The 16,547-nt window shown below is 38.0% G+C and overlaps 1 protein-coding gene across 4 annotated transcripts in view; it reads left to right on the top strand.

The window, feature by feature from the left end:
* The first annotated feature begins 2,165 nt into the window (after positions 1 to 2,165).
* Positions 2,166 to 16,547, top strand: part of Sulf1 (Extracellular sulfatase Sulf1) — a 308,672-nt gene continuing 294,290 nt past the window's right edge. For 3 of the 4 annotated variants that reach the window (XM_067758024.1, XM_067758025.1, XM_067758017.1), the window contains exons 1-2: positions 2,166 to 2,424; positions 9,159 to 9,651. The gene's annotated coding sequence lies outside the window, so the exon portion shown is untranslated. Of the gene's footprint in view, positions 2,881 to 9,158; positions 9,652 to 16,547 lie in introns of all 4 variants that reach the window. The other variant, XM_067758023.1, reaches the window with a different exon arrangement.

Raw genomic sequence — 16,547 nt, 5'->3', positions numbered from 1 at the left:
GTTGATTACTTTATATCAATATCATCAGCATACAATTTGTAATAGATTTGTTGTACATTTGGGTTTAGCATTCGGCTTAAAAAACCTTGCTCGAATCTCCGTTCTATTTCGATGGGTTGGAAGAGTTCCTCCCCAATTCTGATGAATGTGTTGGTGTTGCTCAAAGTCATGTCGCAAAGCCGTATAGAGTTTTGCAGATAATTTAAACTCAGACAAAGCAGCCTCCAAGCAATATTTTTCATCCTTATTTATCCTTTTTTATTGGCTTTATTTATTGGCCTCTACGCACCGGCAGAGGAGGCGGCCGACGTAAATAAGGACGCCTTCAGGTTGAGGAAGATAGCAATCCATGGTCAAAATATTGGAAAATTCAGTCTCAACAAAGCAACATCTATCAACAAGTTAAGGGTGCCGATTTCAACAAATTTCGACTCAGATCGTCTTAAAGCCGCCAAGATGTATTAATGTTTCTGGACAACCGAAAAGTTGTTCGGGGAACAGATAGCGGATGATTTCTCCACTCGATCTGGCGAAAAACATGCACTACCTGTCTGCCAATTTGTAGGAAAATGGAGCATGATACAAATTGTAAAAGAACTTCGACCGAAATCTTCACGGAGGTAAATCTGGCAAAGAATGTTTTTTTTTTTTGGATACAGCATCTTAAAATATCATCAATAGCCAACCGAGAGTTCATTTCTTCATCAAGGCGTTTGTTGCAAGTCGTATGTTGATATTCTCGTGACCTCATATTGTTGTTGCTTCTTGCATACATTTACGCAAAGGTATTAGCCTGATTAATTCTTCGTACCGAACTAGTTTTCAACACATCGATACAAATAAAAAAAAAATACATTGACACGGAAGGATGTGGACACTCCAGTTGCATATCTGCAAGCACGATTAGGTGCAATCAAACCTGTTCGCCGGCATTTACGTCAATGTGTTGGTGGTAATTTTGCTTGAGAGAACCATTACAGTGATAGCAAAGAGGATAAATAAGTATAAAAAATTAATCATACATACATGCATAGAACCAAATGAAAGATAACGATTATCCCAGGTAAGAATCTTTGCATGCCTTCATTGTTTATAATTTATTGAAACTTAAGTTGATGTATTAAATATCCTAAGGGTAATTCTTTACTTTAGCTCACAACTGCTAAAACTCGTCCAAAAATATCGGGAGGTGTATCAAAAGACGAACTTTGGACGGACCAAGGGGCACGAATCCGAAAGCAGAAATTTCTACCGGAGATATTTGCAAACAAAATTTGATGTCCCTCTGGACATCAGTACCGTTCTTTAAAAAGGTCCAAAAGTTCCAGGTACTGTCACTCAGCACGTTTTGCTAATTTTTAACGCATTTATTCACACAAATTCATAACTGGTGCTTTTCTAGACCAAGGGTTGTTTTTACAGCATAACCGTGGTTAACCCGCCACGTTATGCTTATATGACTGATAACACCGATTAAAGGGCCAATTAGTGGTGACTTATAACCATAAAGCCATAACCAGATAAAACAGCTGATCGAAGTTACCTTATGGAAATCAATGTAATCGATTAATAATGCCATACGAAAACGCTAACGCCATAACCATACCATAGCCAATATACCAAATACCATAACCATTTGTTTTTTGCTTTCTCGCCATATCCATAACCTAAAAATACTTGAGTTAGTGAATTTAATAACTTTTTGTAGATTTTATTCATTGTTTTGTATACATTATGGCTAAGAGACTTATTTTTTGTGGAATATGTTTGTAATTGTTTGCGTTTTCTTCATTTTTATGAAATTTTCACGATTTTTAGGTTAAGGCACCATTAATCGATAACATTGGACATGGTTATGGATATGGGTATGGTTACGACTATGACGTTAGGGTTAAGGAAGTTTAATTAGCCCTTAAGCAGAGTGAAGTACGGTCACAACAAAAAGAGTAGCAACGAAATCTCACGTGCTGAATGTTTTAAAAAGCTCTCTGAATACGTCTTATGAAATTGTGATTGCTATATCAACCCCTGGGTTATGCTGTATCTGAATGATACTCTACAAAGCTGTTCGGTCTGCTCTTTCTGGCGTTTGAGCAACCAGCTGGCCTCCCTCCGTTTTTCGCTTGTATATATTTGTATTTGTGCTAACGTGTGTTATATTCTGGTTTTATTTTGTTAACTTCAAATTCAAAATGTTGGACGTCGTAGTTCACTTTCAGTTACACACTGCAATCCATTCATGTTCAGTTGCCTTTCGCTGCTGAATGTTGTCGGTCGTGTTTAACGCTAAAATAAGTCTGACAATTTTCTAATTAAATGTACTATAAACGCGTGTGATGTGATGTGGTGATTTTTTTGTCTGACTCAAAGGTGATTTAACACTTAACATACGAGTTGTCTGGCTGGCGTGAATAAAAACAAAAAGTAATAATTATATGTACATATATTAATGTATAGTATAGTATATTGTTGTTGTATAGTATAGTATATTGTTGTTGTATTGTGACATGTGTTTGACCGAATTAAAGCCGGTAAAATGAATGCGTTTGATTATTTTGATGATTTGTTTGGCGGTCGATTGTTGAAACGCGTTGGCTGATAATTGTTCAGCGTCATGGAAAAAGTTAGCGCGGCAAGAGAACAAGAAGAAAAAAAAGAAAATATATGGTGCAGCGTAATTTACTACATAATAAAAAACACATGGCACATAATAACTCGATATGATGCGTTGACTGCATCATCAATGCCCTCACTTTTGATAAGTTTTTTTTATTTGTTGACGCGGCTGGTTCGGCGTTGTTTGTTTTACACATTATCTGATTTTAATTTTTTTTATGTCGGCAAAAGCGCGTGGCGTGATTAATTAAATTGCTGGATTGGGTATGCGTCTAAATTTGGTTTATTATCAGGCAAATATGATGATAAAAACCTACACGCTTCTATAGATGCAACTAAGTTTTAAGGGTTCCACTATTTTTATACCCAGTGATGACAGCATAGAGTTTGAAGAGCTTGAATTGCTGGCTTATAAGAATAATGCCTCAAAACTCTACTAGAAAAGTGAGACCGGGCTGAATTCTTGAAGAAACAATAATGGTGACTGCGATACCGCCGTACAGAGCATGCTTAATAGCGAGGGGGTGATGAACACGATCGACGTATAGAGCGAGCGTGTATAGAGCGTGCTTCTGGACGAAACATTGTCATCACTGCTAGAAAGCAAGGTATATGAACAGCTGATACCGCGCTCGGGCTAAAGGGCTTGGAGTATTTTCGAAGTATGTACATATGTCTGTCGTGAGCGGCGACTGAATTCTATTGAGCCGAAGGTTCTAATGGTAAAAAAAAAAACGTTTCCTGGTAGTCGGACTAGTACTTGAAGATGCTAGCACCGAATCGAATTCAACCTGGCAAATGAGTGCACTCCCGTACAACTCCCAAAGCTGTCTGGACAGTAGTTACTACAACAACGACAACGAACCGATACCTCAATTCCTGACGATGGAATATGAGTTTCCCCACCAGATTAAGACTAAGTGAGAATGGTATTATCTTGGCTAAATAGTACCAAACATTGGGGAAACGGCAGGCTACAGGTCGAAGAGATACATAGTAAAAAGCACCACGTCACTCCAAATAAAAAATCGAAACTGTATGGACTCTGTTTTTTGTTTCTTCCAAAAAACTAAATTTAATAATAACCCTTGCGAACAAAAGGTAGTGAGATCTGACTAGAAAATTGAAAAACAAAGCCTCTCCCGATGAACAAAGATCACACTATAAATTTGTCACTACACAAAAAAAAGATCCCTCCGTGAGATGAGAGCAATCATACTGAATGGAAATACCGTTGAAGACAGTGACTGAAGTCAAGTATATCGGGGTCACGAATCCAAGTTACCATGAAGGAAATATGCAGACAACGTAACATCCAAGGCTACATCACCAATAAAATGCGATCCCAGGCAAGTTCTGGACATGTAGTCCTACGATGGAAGTACATCGTTATAGTTAGACTCCATACACTATCGGTTGCCTGGGCATCTCTAGCAACTTTAGTTACAGAAGTTGATCAACAATTGGCATGCGTTTGCATCACTAGAGCAATGCGCACATGCCCAACTGCGTTGATGGAAGAGCTGACCCCGTTACACATAGTAGTAGAACAAACCCTGGCGAATATAGCTAAAGAATGGTAAAGCGGAGGCAAAGTAATTCAGTCCCTCAACATGGAAAGACTGACGGAGCAACCTCATTAATCCAATGTCCAAGGGAGGGCATTGCCAAGGTATAACAATTTGAAAAAGTTTAACATAGAAATGGGAGATAAGGCTACATGGGACACCTCTAAAGTTGAGGGGTTTCCAAAGTGGCCATACCCTACCATCTGTGTACCAAAATGGCTCGAAGGCACCAGAGAGCATTGGAGGAGGAATATTTGGACCTCAAGAAGAATGTCCGTATCAATGGGTAGGTTCCCGAGCATTTTTCAGGCATAACTAAGTGTTTGCAAAAAGTCTGTGTGCAGAAATAAATTTGCAAAGTGCATACTCAAATGAGAGCATCGTGATATTTAGCGGTAGTTAGCGGCTTTCAAGGCAATGACGTTAACTGAGATAAAATCATCAGTGGTCTTTGAATGTGTTGAGAAACTGAATTGCTTTACAATCAGCAACAAGTGGTGGAGGGCAATGAGCAGGCAGATAACCTAGCCACCAAAGCAAGTACTACAAGTTCCATAGGACTTGAACCCTTTATGGCAATACGAACTCACACAAGGATGAGCTCAGGAGGCCGCGACACCAAACGATACAGATATAAGATACACCTCTTCAAAAGTAAATTAAGAATACTAATAGGAATACTTACAGATCACTGCAGACTCCAAAGTCATATGCACAAGCTGGGCATCTGTGTCAGCAGTATCTTTCGCGGATGGGGAGAAGAGGAAATCCTTCGCAACTGCGATACCATTGTGAGAAGATATATACTCCATGAAACCGTGTGCCATACTCGATTTTCGGAGGGAGCTCGGCTTGGTACTATGAAGAGAAGATGACTGTGCACTGCCTTGAACAGTTATATTCTATTCTACCACCATACATACCTCGATGTACTGCTCGGAATTAAGATTGGTGTCAAAGTTAGATAAACGTCCCTTAAAGTATTCGAAAGGAAAGTTCTTCAGAACCATAACCATATCCGACTTGGCAGCAGATGAAGGGGAAGGGCTTCACTGAGTTCAAACAAAATGATGAATAGAATCTCCTGTGGTGCTCCAAATTCCCATCACTCAGAGCGACAATTAATTGCGAATTTATTATTCAATCTGCACACAGGGTCATACAACTTTCTGGGTCGGAGTGCCGGGATTTTCAATCGCTTTGGTCTACAGTCGAGATATTCAGCCTACACGATGTAATATCTCCCAACGGGCTGACTCTGATTGAATTATCTGTCATCCGCAGTACCACGTTTCAGTATTAAAAGATACATCAAGCTAATTTGCTGTCTTCTGATCGAAGAACACGAAACCAAATCGACCACGCCGTGATCTACAACTGCCAAAGCTGCAGTTGTTGCTATTTTTGTTTTCGTTGTAGCGATAAAGATAGCGCCAGTGTAATGAATGTGCGCACTTTACGCGGTCCAAATATCGACTCGGCCCTTTACCAACGTGGCAGCCTAGATACGCACACACCTCTGTGTAGCAAAAAAGTGCACGCAGTTACATGAAACAGATAGCTGATGATTACTAAACCTGTTCACTGAGAACAATTTTCGACCCATTACGTGCCGCAGCTGCGAACACCATAGGTTTCTAGCGAACTCATAAAATTCACTGATTCGATGAGGAATGTCACGCTGCCTCGAAAGAAGGGATACTGCCTATAAGGCCACGGGCCCAGAAATACGGGGTGTATTGGGGCGTTATCGTGACGCAAAGAAGGAAGACAGATGTCTTATTAGAAGAAAAAGCACGAGGCAAAGCGCTGTGAGGACGAGGAACTTTAGCTGCTGACTGATAGGAATAATGCCCGAAATTTTTTCCAAAAACTGACGGAAGGGTTGAAGACCGGGCAACTTCTCGCAGGATTGATATTTGCGACATGGTAACTGATGTACAGAGTGTGTTTAAGTTCGTTCGCTCCCCACAGAGGCTACGCTTGTTACGAAAAATATGCTCTGACCCAGAAGTTAAAATTATTGAAAGCTGCCTATGGAAGTAGAGGAAGATAGCGGCCCCCCTTTCGCTGACGAGACCAGGTCGAATACGACCTAAGTTCCTTTGATATTTCCAACTGCCGCCAGTATAGCGCAACTGTTTGTAACTGTCAAAACCATTTAAACGGCTAAGCGCTTAAGAAAGATTTGGCGGAGTTGTAGCTTCCTGTAAAGCTCATAAGACTTTTCTAAATGACGTACAAGAGCATACAATTCCTGGTGTTTGAATTTATTGGTTGTAAGTTAAGTTCTGCCTTCTTTGGATTGTATGCGAAAAAGGTGGCTCCTGCGCTGAACGAGTTCAAGGCCATTTAATACCTACTGCCTCTAAGGATATTATAAAGGATATCAGCGAACTTATAAGAACAACTGACATCATGGGTAGCTTTAGAAAGGAGATGAGGAGTCTGAGTGAGTCCTATTGCAAAGTGAAGAGTTTAAGAGTAATATATCGCCTTAGCGATTTTGGCCGTTGCCTTGTCTAAAGAGAAATTGCAGTTTAACATACCATACGCAAGCCAGCAAAAAGATTCCGCTGTAGCTGAGGCGGTTCACTCTTTCGGTGAATTGGTCACTGGGTATATAATATTGGGTTTTACTTTGAAATTTATTATTATTTGACTTTGAAATTTATTTAATCATATTTCTTTACACCACATCAGTTTGAAAAGTGTGCTTGCGTTTAATATCCAAGTCAATGCCGCTTGAGTGGGCTAATGACGCGCAGGTGGAAATGGAATTTGTCATCATTCGTGCTATTTATATTAATAATTAACACGAAAGTTGTCACTTAATAATCACTATAAATTATTTTGAAAATAATTAAAAACAATGACACCTTTTGATTTTTTGTCACAACTAAAAATATTTTTTGAAATAAATGAAATGAATATAAGAATTTCAGGTTTTTCCAAGATTTTCAACAAATTGGAATAACGGATTGACATCGCATGGGAAACGTAAAAGCTCCGTCACATTTTTTTTAGATGCGTTTAACACAATCTTATGCATATGAGTAGATTGCATGTAGTTTTATGGAGAACGGCAGATCGTGCGACACCAGCGCCATCTGACATGAAAAAGTAGCCATCTTTCAACTTTTGTTGCAAGCAAAGCATAAGAAGAATTTGACATTTGCTTTGGCTAAGTGTGCTTTCACACTGCAAGTGAAATTATTTTTGTTGGTAACTTTTTTTCACAGTTAAAAACTGCAATTTAATTAATGAATAGGACACAAAATATATTAACAAGTATTCTTCTTGTATAGTGAGAATTTTTAAAACAGTGAATCGCAAAATTTTGTGCGTGAATGGGCTATGCGAAATAAACTTCAATTGCCAAGTGTGAAGTTCCTTCATATTGCGTGATTGTGGCGATGTTATTGCCATTCATAAGATTGCGTTGAACGCGTCTATATGAAAAGCTTTCATTGTGTCTCGGCCATAAGCTTTTGAATTCTTTTCGTGTTGCTTTGGCATTCCAGTTGCGTTGCATGTGGATTGAGAACATAGCAATAAAGACGTTTTTTTCAGCTGTGTATGGGACTTTAGGTTAATGTGCTTTTTAAAATTTACGAATAGTTTTGTTTTAATTTTAAGTAGATGTTGGAAGAACTAAACTCTTTTTAACTATTAATGACTTCCGACAAACTCTAACAGGATAGCGCTACCTTAGTGTTTAATGCTTCCACCCATTGAAGAACTGGCTGCATTGCGCTACAATGCCATCAAGTGATTGTGTAGTTATTATTCCTTGTATGACTCAACCTGAGAAAGACCTAGGTGCGCATTAACAGAAGGGTTATACTATTCCGACAACGTGGCCAGATGAGTCGGTTCAAGTGAACATGTGAGTCATGAATGGTATCCTCATTTGCGCCAAATACCGGTTCGAGTCGGGACAATTAATGTGTAACACACGTTTAGCAAATGAACGCCTATATGTGAATGCGTAAAAGTTGGTCTTCGTCCACTGGCCTGTTCAGCCACACGGGTCGAGGAATATGTCGGCCGTGAAGGCGTCTTTGGATGCTGTAGTTATAACAGCCACATAACACTTGGGATGAGTGATACCAAAGTGGTCCTATCATGGTAACTATTTGCTTTCCGCTAGAAGCTCCTTTCATCTCGCTTTGACTTCAAATAGATGTCTGGAGTTAAGTGATCGACGATAAAGTTTGGAATATATCTTTGCAATGATGATTACTGGGAAATGAAAATGATTGCTACGACTTTCTAGCGTGAACTCATTCATTATTTTTGAAATATTCAAACTGAAACTTATCGTACTCAGTTTGTTTGTCTAAAGCGGAAAAAATTAAATTGCATGTTAAAATAAAAAGTATTCCGGCTGAAGATGGAAATAATTCATCAAAACGCCTAGGATAGAAAGAAAAACTTCTTGATTTTCTTCCGGTTCAGTGAAAACATGGTTATGACTGTGTCAACTTTGCTAGCGAGTCACAATGAAAAATTTCATATATATGAGTTCAACGCAATCTTATGTATGTCAGCAACATCGCGACAATCACGCAAGATGTTGCGCTTGTAAATATAAAGCAACTTCAGACAAAGCATTTGAAGTTTATTTCGCCTTACCTATTCACATACAAAATTTCGCGAGGCAGTGTTATAAACATTATCACTATAAAAATACCTGCTAACATATCTTGCTAACATATCTTGTGATCTATTTATTTTTTAAATTGCAGTTTTTAAATGTAAAAAATGTTAGAAAAATATCAGAGTGGGAAAAATTATTTCACCGTTAGCCAAAGCAAATGTCCAAAATCTTATTAAGATAAGATTGCGTTAAATGCATCTATATAAAAAGCTGCTTATGTGACGGTGCCTTAAGATTGCGTCAAACGCATCTATATGAAAAACTGATTATGTGACGGGACTTTTACTTGGAACTTACAATTCTATTTACAGGTCCTGAATCTGATATCTTTGGTAATTCTTGCAATACCAATAAAACTATCATCATTATAACATAATTAAAAACTCTAAAAACATCATTTATAAAAAAATCCAAAATCAACTGTTGTGCTTGTCAAAGTGTAAAAAGTAGAAGTAATAAAGCTTTCAACAAATTTTATGAAAAGAAAAAAAAAACTCCAGCTTAATAGCTTACACAATAATGAGTAACAAGTGAAATAAGTGATTATATCAGTGTTTATTATTAGAAAATATAAAAGTAATATATCATTTTAAAAATATACAAAAACAAAGATATATCTAAGGTAAATAGCAAAAATTACAACAAAAACAGATTCAAAAAAACTGTGAAAATATCAATTAAATAAATAAATTTGAGTGGCACTATAAGTAAGCAGTTAAACGTCATTAAATTAGTGTATTATTGTTGTTGTTGAAAAAATCACTACTTGAACAATATCTCTTTGATCGATCATCAATCTTTTGGGTAAGTGTTAAAAGATTGTTAATAATTAATGATTAATGTAGTATATATATAAACTACATATTAGGGTGTCTCATTACAATATTCGGTTTCCACAAAAATAGTAAAATGTAAAATTTCTATTCATATTAGAGAAAAATTACAAAATTTTGCATACGGCGATCAGGTACCTTTCTGGGTGCTGAGTTTTGAGTTCGATATCACTAACATTTATACTGTTGTTAAGGCAGATATATGCCTCTAACCACTCAGCCAAATGAATGTCCCGCTGCACGATTTGTAATTTGTCTCTAAGTTTTGCCTTTTTGCTGCTATTCCTTTTTATACACTCTTTGGTTCATAAGTATATACTCTATATTTTTATACTCAGTTGAGCAGAGCTAACAGAGTATATTAACTTTGATTGGATAAGGGTTGGTTGTACAGGTATAAAGGAATCGAGATAGATATAGACTTCCATATATCAAAATCATCAGTATCGAAAAAAAATTCGATTGAGCCATGTCCGTCCGTCCGTCCGTCTGTCCGTTAACACGATAACTTGAGTAAATTTTGAGTATGTAGGTTCCTGGGCACTCATCTCAGATCGCTATTTAAAATGAACGATATCGGACAATAACCACGCCCACTTTTTCGATATCGAAAATTTCGAAAAATCTAAAAAGTGCGATAATTCATTACCAAATACGGATTAAGCGATGAAACTTGGTAGGTGAGTTGAACTTATGACGCAGAATAGAAAACAGTTAAAATTTTGGACAATGGGCGTGGCACCGCCCACTTTTAAAAGAAGGTAATTTAGAAGTTTTGCAAGCTGTAATTTGGCAGCCGTTGAAGATATCATGATGAAATTTGGCGGGAACGTTACTCTTATTACTATATTTCTGCTTAATAAAAATAAGCAAAATCGGAGAACGACCACGCCCACTTTAAAAAAAATTTTTTTTTTAAATTCATATTTTAAAAGAAAAGTTAATATCTTTACAGTATATAAGTAAATTATGTCAACATTCAACTCCAGTAATGATATGTTGCAACAAAATACAAAAATAAAAGGAAATTTCAAAATGGGCGTGGCTCCGCCCTTTTTCATTTAATTTGTCTAAGATACTTTTAATGCCATAAGTCGAACAAAAATTTACCAATCCTTGTGAAATTTGGTAGAGGCTTAGATTCTAGGACGATAACTGTTTTCTGTGAAAAACGGCGAAATCGGTTGAAGCCACGCCCAGTTTTTATACACAGTCGACCGTCTGTCCCTCCGCTCGGCCGTTAACACGATAACTTGAGCAAAAATCGATATATCTTTACTAAACTCAGTTCACGTACTTATCTGAACTCACTTTGTATTGGTGTAAAAAATGGCCGAAATCCGACTATGACCACGCCCACTTTTTCGATATCGAAAATTACGAAAAATTAAAAAAATGCCATAATTCTATACCAAATACGAAAAAAGGGATGAAACATGGTAATTGTATTGGTCTATTGCGCAAAATATAACTTTAGAAAAAAACTTGGTAAAATGGGTGTGACACCTACCATATTAAGTAGAAGAAAATGAAAAAGTTTTGCAGGGCGAAATTAAAAGCCCTTGGAATCTTGGAAGGAATACTGTTCGTGGTATTACATATATAAATAAATTAGCGGTACCCAACATATGATGTTCTGGATCACCCTGGTCCACATTTTGGTCGATATCTCGAAAACGCTTTCACATAAGTATACAACTAAGGGCCACTCCCTCCCATATAGAACTAAGGCCCACTCCTTTTTAAAATACTCATTAACACCTTTCATTTCATACCCATATCGTACAAACAAATTCTAGAGTCACCCCTGGTCCACCTTTATGGCGATATCTTGAAAAGACGTCCACCTATAGACCTAAGGCCCACGCCCTTTTAAAATACTCATTAACACCTTTCATTTGATACCCATATTGTACAAACAAATTCTAGAATCACCCCTGGTCCACCTTTATGGCGATATCTCGAAAAGGCGTGTACCTATAGAACTAAGGCCCACGCCCTTTTAAAATACTCATTAACACCTTTCATTTGATACCCATATTGTACAAACGCATTCTAGAGTCACCCCTGGCCCACCTTTATGGCGATATCTCGAAAAGGCATCCACCTATAGAACTAAGGCCCACTCCCTTTTAAAATACTCATTAACACCTTTCATTTGATACCCATATCGTACAAACAAATTCTAGAGTCACCCCTGGTCCACCTTTATGGCGATATCTTGAAAAGGCGTCCACCTATAGAACTAAGGCCCACCCCCTTTTAAAATACTCATTAACACCTTTCATTTGATACCCATATTGTACAAACAAATTCTAGAATCACCCCTGGTCCACCTTTATGGCGATATCTCGAAAAGGCGTGTACCTATAGAACTAAGGCCCACGCCCTTTTAAAATACTCATTAACACCTTTCATTTCATACCCATATTGTACAAACGCATTCTAGAGTCACCCCTGGTCCACGTTTATGGCTATATCCCGAAAAGGCGTCCACCCATAGAACTAAGGCCCAATCCCTTTTAAAACACTTATTAACACCTTTCGTTTGATACCCATATTGTACAAACGCATTCTAGAGTCAACCCTGGTCCACTTTTATAACGATATTCCGAAAAGGCGTCCACCTATAGAACTAAGGCCCACTCCCTTTTAAAATACTCATTAACACCTTTCATTTGATACCCATATAGTACAAACAAATTCTAGAGTCACCCCTGGTCCACCTTTATGGCGATATCTCGAAAAGGCGTCCATCTATAGAACTTAGGCCCACGCCCTTTTAAAATACTCATTAATACCTTTCATTTGATACCCATATCGTACAAAATAAATTCTAGAGTCACCACCTTTATGGCTATATCTCGAAAAGGCGTCCACCTATAGAACTTAGGCCCACTCCCTTTTAAAATTATCATTAACACATTTCATTTGATACCCATATCGTACCCCTGGTCCATCTTTATGGCGATATCTCGAAAAGGCGTCCATCTATAGAACTTAGGCCCACGCCCTTTTAAAATACTCATTAATACCTTTCATTTGATACCCATATCGTACAAAATAAATTATAGAGTCACCACCTTTATGGCGATATCCCTAAATGGCGTCCATCTATGGAACTATGGCCCACTTCCTCTTAAAATACTCTTTAATACCTTCCATTTGATACACATGTCATACAAACACATTCCAAGGTTACCCTAGGTTCTTTTTACAACATGGTGATTTTCCCTTACTTTGTCTCCACAGCTCTCAACTGAGTGTGTAATGTTCGGTTACACCCGAACTTAGCCTTCCTTACTTGTTTTTTTTTTCAAATTGTGTGGAATAAGATCGCGGGTTTGAATCGAGCTCAAGGCCTAACAATAATTATTTTATCATTATTATTGTTATGAGAAATTTTTTCTTAATTGAAAAAATTATTAAATTAGAAGAGAAGAAAGAAACATTTTTTTAGACAACTGCCAAAGCCCGTTGTATAGATCCATTTCGGGAACTGCTAAATTCCTTCATCGGCAACGTTTAGGCGCCGCTGCTATAACCATTCAGCCATTACACCGGTTTTATGTTTATCTTCATTATTCCTACTTCTATTCTGAGGCTTGTCAATTGATATTCACAGCACTGCGACATCTGTTGCAGTATGGATGTGAAAATTGGACTTGTTTGATGGCAATGATGCCATAGCGTCATATTTTATTGACACTTTTTCCCCCTGCTCTGGGATGTATTAACAATTTTTGTTTCAAACCCGCGATCTTACAAATCAGTAGGCCGATATAACAACAAAAGTTGTGTGGAATATTTTTAGGCACGTTCAACAGAACTTGATCAGCGAAATTGGGTATTTTATAACAGTAATGCTTCGTATCTCAAGACGGCGGGTAATAAGGTTGTAACTGAAAAATAAAAATTTTAGACGGAAGAGATATGAGCTTAATATAGCTTAATTGCTTTCCGCAATTCGTAGACGACTTAAAACGGCTAGCTTTACTGCAGCAGACGTATAAATCTATATAATATGAGCTATAATTAAACTGGTAGCTTATATGCAAATTGCTAAAACAAGCTAAGTCGAATTTAAATATTTTTTGACAAAAAAATTTTTGTTTCAGTTAGAATTTTTTTAAATGGCTACCTGAGGTACTATTTTATTAATGATTTACGTCACTGTTAAGGAGACTTTTCAGTTGCTATTGTGAGGCCGATATTAATATTAAAATATGAATAAAAACATAAAAAATTTTTCATTAACGACCTTGCTTTAAGGATAGTTCGGTATTGTTTACATATATGTATTTAATTAGCGAGTCATATTTCAACGAAGTTTTTAATAAAGCCGTATCTTAGGAGACCGGCTAAAAATCTTGTTCCGAAATCAATCTCGAAATGATCCGGCGATAGTTCAAAAGTATGCCGTAGCAATACTTCCAATATGATTCCCGAACACTTTCGAAATGGCTCCGGAAATGTTCCCGAAACGGCCCGCAATAGTCCCCAGTAAATCCCAAAAACCATCTCTAAACTATACACAGTTAATTCCGCAATAGTCATAAAATAGTCCCAATGATGTTAATGCGAAAACTTCCAAGAAACAGACCCGAGAAGATCTGGATCAAAATTCCAAAACGGTCCCGAAATAGTTCAAAAAATCTTGAAATAGCTCGGAAGAGATTCCTAAAACAATCCCGAAACCGTCTCTGGGTAGTCCCGGAGTAATCTAGGAAAGTCCAATAACGATTCCGAAGACAATCGCGAAACGGTCCCAAAATAATGTAGAAATAGTTCCGAAATGGTCCCGAAACAGCCAGGATATGATTCCAAAAACAACACAATTATCTCGAAATTGTCCAAAAATTATCCCAATTAGTTCCGTATTGATACAGAAACAGCTATTAAACGATACCAAAACAACCCGGAGAAAACCCCGACTCTCAATCTGTAATGTCTTGCATGCCTTTTAATTGAAATACTGTTGTTGAATCCGGCAGCCGCTATGGACGTGGCTTTCTGGAATTGTTGGCAAGGATTCTCGTTCCTACTTACTTAATTGTTCCTGGGGAATTTTAAGGGTGTTAGCCGTTACGTATTTCTAGCAAATGACCGCTTTCGGGTAAAACAAAGAATTGCAACTAGTTTCCTCTTTCGTTCACATAAAATGGCTTAAGCACTTGAAGCAGACCATGTGTTGAGCTTGAAACTCACCGTATGAGATCTTAATGAAAACCCAAAAAGAATAGTTTTACTCCAACTGACGTTGTCCTAAAAAACAACGAATCAAATTGGCACGTTAAGTCAGCGTTCATCGCTTAGTCGTTGTTGTACCAACTGCAGGTGCGCGGTGAGCCCATCAATCGACTTCGTTTGATTCTAGGCCTTATTGTCCTTCTAAGAGCCCAGATATACAGCATTTAAATTTCAACCACAGTTACAAAGAAAGATACTAGTGCTCCTTCTCTTCCTGATACCACTTTTGGCTGAGCTTCGGTCTGAGCCATATAGGTTTGAGCTGAAGGATGACTATTATAGTGTTTTTATCCATCCAATTAGTCCCAAAAGCGCTACATAGGCACCAATTCTGGAATCCAAAAATACTTGCAACACCGCGCAAAGATGGTGTGAATGCCACCAAACATGTTATCAGCATAACTCTATAGGTCGAAAGCCGCTGTGGCAGTACATACCGTGCTTTTTGCCGGCCTCAGGAGAGCCCGACTGAGGCAATAATCAGACTTTATAATACGTAGAACCTGACCAATTCCCCTCCTTTAAACAAAAACTTAAACTTTCACTGGTGGTCAGACCAAAAACCAGAATGACACTGAAGATGGCACAATGACAAAGCTGGTTTGTCTCCATACGAAATTCAACAAGATGTGATGGAAAATCGTTCCAATATACATCAAAATATTTGTCTTGCGTCATATTCTCGATTCACACCCCATTTACTTGTAAAATCGGTAGGACCGTTTGACATTGAGTAGCATTGCCACGGTGTTTTCCACTGATGTGTCAACAGGATCACGGTCGCCCTAGCTCGTCATTATCTCACACAGGAATTCCGCACGGCTTTCGCATTTGACTGTGCCTTTATCATGGGGGCGAGGATGGCTTCCGCTGAGGTGCTAATCTCACATCGTGGCCATTAAAGAAATAACCTAGCCTACACATTCACTGTCCGCACCAAACTGTTTGGGACACCCCCGTCCCATAATTCGCTCTTCAAAGTCAAACGTAAGCGACAAAAAAGTAATGACACTTTCTTTCTCTCCTTGCTAAATCTTTCCTAAGTGTTTTGGCACTTCTTTCTCTCCAAACTGACTGCCTCGCACCAGCAAGCTATTGATATTCTGGTGATGTTAAAGAACGGTTTTAATGTAATGACAAAAATCATGATTAACCAAGTGACAATAAGCTGCGTGCGAACATAGCGTGTGACATTTGACGACGAAGGAAGGGGAAAACATAAGTGTGCCACCGATTAACTGTGACAGGGGAAAAAATCATGCTAAGCGATTAATTTAATTGCTAATGTCGTCTGTAAAATGTGGGAAATAATCACAGCATATTCGCTTTAGCCGCATATTGTTAATATAATTAGTCAGGCTCATACCTAAGTGTGCTCACGTTTCAGAGGATTGACGGAGCTGAGGGTGGTTAAAGTAACCCAATTGACATTTGGAAAAAACATAGACGTTGTAGTGATGATGATGATTTAGTTCACTTTGACTTGTCAAGTTTTTGTGAAACTTCCGAACACTTCGAGATCAAAGTGCCCTCCTGATTTAGAGAGCCAGTTTTAATGCATCTACTTTTGCTCTGCCAAAGTTCGGAAAATACTACTTGCTGCTTTCGGCAGGTTTC

This window comes from Eurosta solidaginis, chromosome 1, assembly GCF_040869045.1.
Source record: "Eurosta solidaginis isolate ZX-2024a chromosome 1, ASM4086904v1, whole genome shotgun sequence".
Lineage (NCBI taxonomy): Eukaryota > Metazoa > Arthropoda > Insecta > Diptera > Tephritidae > Eurosta > Eurosta solidaginis.
Note: the sequence above shows the minus strand (reverse complement) of the source record. Positions and strands in the feature narration are given on the sequence as shown.